We start from the raw sequence: 3,979 nt of genomic DNA, 5'->3' as shown, positions 1-3,979 counted from the left end.
CCAAGGTTCCTTCCAGCCCTAATGTCTATGAAATCTATGAAACTTCCTTTTTATCAGGAGGAACAAACAAGCAAATTAGCCAGAAGACTGGTTGAGAGTATTTGATGAAATACATATTAGTCTCCCTGTTAGCAGAGTGAAAGAAGAAAGAAGAGAATACAAAGAGTGCAACAAAATAGTCATGAAATATTTTGGCTGCCTTCAAGTGAACAACTGGCATTTGAAAAATTGCCTCTGTGCACTCTTCTCTCTCCTTTTTTTCAGTGCTTTATGTGGTTAAGTCCATACTTTTTGTCTTCTTACTCCCATAGATTCTCCCTTCATTCCTGGTTTCCCTTGTTTGCTCTGTCCTCATGACTGATAAAAGATTCACTGGTATACAGTAAATTACCATGTATCCAGCCTACTATGGATGTGAGCCTCTATTTTAAATCAACCAGAGGAAATATAAGGCAGGGCTTATGGACCCACTGTTCAATAGTTAAGAGAAATAATTTCTATATGAGTACCACAAATATAGGACAGACATGAGCACTTAAAATATGGGCATGCAGCAGCATTATCTAGAGGTGCATGGATTTATGGCCAAATGTCACATCTTCTGCATAACTGTGAAGTGTCCAGAGGAAGCACCACTAGGCAAGTTTGCAAGAAGAGAGAGACAGATTTGCAAGAAGCATTTCCACAGAAGTATAGGGTCATTATTATAATCAGGTACAACAGCTTCCAAGAGAAAGGGTGGATTCAGAGCCTTGTCTGGGCCATGGAATACCTGGGTTTAATCCCAATTTAGCCACTGCATGCAGGACCTGCTGCAAGACCCTAGGCAAGTTACTTAGGGTTAGGTCATCCAAGGTGCTTAAACATTGCGGGAGGCCCCTAGTAAAATCCCTAAACCTGTTAGTTGTCTTGTCCAAGCTCCCCATATAATGCAAGTGATTAGTTGCATAAGGAAACAGAAGGAAAGCTGCCTAAAGGAGTCAGAAAAATGGAGGAAAGGGATCAATGTAGGTGGTACCTAGTTTGTTGTTCTTGCCTAGAGATTGACAACTAGGCAAGTGGGTGTCTCCTTCCACATGACTATTAGCCATGGACCCTCTCCTGGAGTTAGAGGCCTAATTCAGCTGCAGCTTCCAAGGCTGGGCTTTAATCCAATGTCTCCCTGAGCCCCCGTAGAGTTCTCTAAGCACAAAGGAACACCTACAGTCCGCTGCACAACTTTGTATGGCTCCCCATTGTTTTGCTTAGATGTGATTTGTGCATATGTGGACTGGACCATGCTGGTGAGACAGGCAGGAGCATGCCTAGTTTGAACATCCCATATAGGGTCTCTGGGGTTTTGAGCTGAGCCAAGGGCCAAGCATCTTTCTATTTGTCAGGTGGTGTCAGCACTTGAGTACTTGGTGGACATGTCAGGGTATGTAGGCCTCTGTGGGGTCCAGTGGCAGAAATGTAGCAGTTTTGAAAATGTCTGGAGTGCTTAAATTCTTACAGGCCTGAGGAAGCAGACAGGCCGATGTACCTTTCAGGATCTGGGTCCAATCCTTCCCATGCCTCAGTTTCCTGTCGTTAAAATTAGATTGATCATCCTGCCCTCTGTCATGGAGGTTTTGTAAGGACAAACACATAACCAGCTCTGAGACACACAGCTCATGTGGTGATAGGTGTATGGAGGTCATATAAGTATTTAAGATAGACAGCAACATTTGGCACCAAGATTAAGTGTCCTTTTCCCCAGGGCTCCATACTCAGGAGGTAATAAGACCTTATCACTTTCTGTAGACTGAATTGTAATCTTTCTATCTTTGAATTGTAGTACACATAGTGGAGCGTGTTTGTTCCCCACAAGGTACTCCCATGGAAAGGACATAGAATTTCATTTCTAGTTCCTTTCTATGTCAAGGTGAAGCCCAGTTTTGCTTGCAGCTGGAATGACTTAAAACATTTGCAAAACAATGGTTATGTAACATACTGATAATAGTAAATATAAGTAACAATCACCTGGACTGCTGTGTGCATTGACTAGTTGGCATATGCAAATTGTTTAGAAATTGTATTTCCATTACACACACAAAAGAATCTCTGACATGGTGCTCCCAACTGAAAGCCTTGCAACAATGCATCCATACAGTTTGTTTTGATATTTTTATCCAGTGGGCTTCTTCTATTTCTAAGTCACATTGTGCAGCGTATAGATCAACGTATGCTTTCTGCTATGAAGCACTTGCAGTCACATGACATGAACCAAGACAACAATCAAAATGCAAACAACCTGGCATGATTGTGTGTTATGGAAGAAGAACAGTATGAAGTTTTTAAAATAAATCCCAGCACTTGAATTGCTTGGATATCATGGGGTTAGGACTCCTGTCAAATATATGTTTTGACCAGAGGTAGATAGGAATAAATAAGGACTTCTACAAGCAAAAAGGCCATGAAGACATATGCACGAAATAAATTGCAATTCTGGGTGGGGGGAAGGGCTTCTAATCTCAGTTAATCTTAACTGTTGCGATATACAAGGAACAAAAAGTATCTTAGTGAAAGGGGAAAATTACAATAAAAAGTGATCTGCCTGACAGTTGCATCCTGCCACAGTTTGCCTCTGTCAAACACAAGACACCAGTTGTCTTACAGCTGTTCCCATTCCTCTCCATATCAGCTGCAAAAGCCTCTAATAAAGAAAAAGAGAACAGAGTGACAACATGCTCAGTTAACTACAGAGCCACACACATCACCAAAAATGAAGTGGGGGCAAGACACCACAGGTGTGATGAGGATCAAATGAAAAGCCTTTTGTAGTCATTGGCACCTGTTTAAAACAAGTGCAAAAATGCATCATCAGCATGAGTGAAGAAGTGTCATTTGTAGGATTTTATGATGTGTGCTTTATAAAACAAGTATATGCTGCAAGGTACAGAACAACAAACAGAAACAAATCAGGCTCAGGGTGGTTTTATTCCAGGTCCACATACATTGTGTTAATGAAATTTGCTTGCTATCTTTGGAGAACTTGCTCCTAGAGTAGAGCTGAAATATTAGCTGTGAATGGTACAGGAAAACTGGTTATCTTAGACAAATATTTTATCATCTTTGGTGCATGAATGGAAATCTTCTGAATTCAAATCCAGCAAAGTAACAATTGTCATTGTAAGCCAGAATATACATTTATGACAGTATATAGTGAAGTAATATTGATAGAAGTCCACTGACTTCACTTGAGGGACTTATTTTCTTTGGTAGACATCATCTCAGGTCCAGAAACTCCAGACATGATGTAAACTATACATATTCTATGAACTATATACACTGTACATTCAGTGTAAAAGATGATCCCTAAACTCAAAGCATTTAGTGATGATTTTAAAAGCAGCTAGTGTTTGGTTTTAATATGTTTCCTTTGATGTAGATTAGAATGACATGACCCCCTTCTGGAAATGCTGGCATTCTAGTAAAGGTGATATTCAGCAGGGCTTCCACACAGTTTTACAGAGCCTTAAGAAGGAGTCGTTACTTCAGTCAGGCTCTAATTACACACCGGACACATCTACATGTGCAATTAATGTGACTGAATAAAACGGCATTGGAGTTTTTTGTTCCCAGGTGCCGTGTTTGCATGTGTACCCAGGACCACAGGATGTTGAACTGGGGTGGAGCAGCCCCAGCTGGCAGGGGGTCCTGGGGGTCAGCCTGCCAGCCTGGGGCTGCTCCAAACCATTTCAACATGCTGTAGAGGGGCTGGCTGGGGCACGAGGGTGCTTCAGGGTGGGGCTAACTGGTAGGCAGTCGGTTAGCATGCTAGAAAGGAGGAATAGGCTGCCATCAGACCTAAACAGGTTACAGGAGTGGGCAGATGAGAACAGGATGGGTTTCAACACTGACAAGTGCAAGGTACTACACCTGGGGGGGAAGAACCAGCACCATACCTACAGGTTGGGGAACTCCCTTCTCATTAGTGCAGAGGCAGAAAAGGATCTTG

Source organism: Gavialis gangeticus, unplaced genomic scaffold (genome assembly GCF_001723915.1).
Source record: "Gavialis gangeticus isolate Ggan-Ray unplaced genomic scaffold, GavGan_comp1, whole genome shotgun sequence".
Classification (NCBI taxonomy): Eukaryota; Metazoa; Chordata; order Crocodylia; family Gavialidae; genus Gavialis; species Gavialis gangeticus.
Note: the sequence above shows the minus strand (reverse complement) of the source record.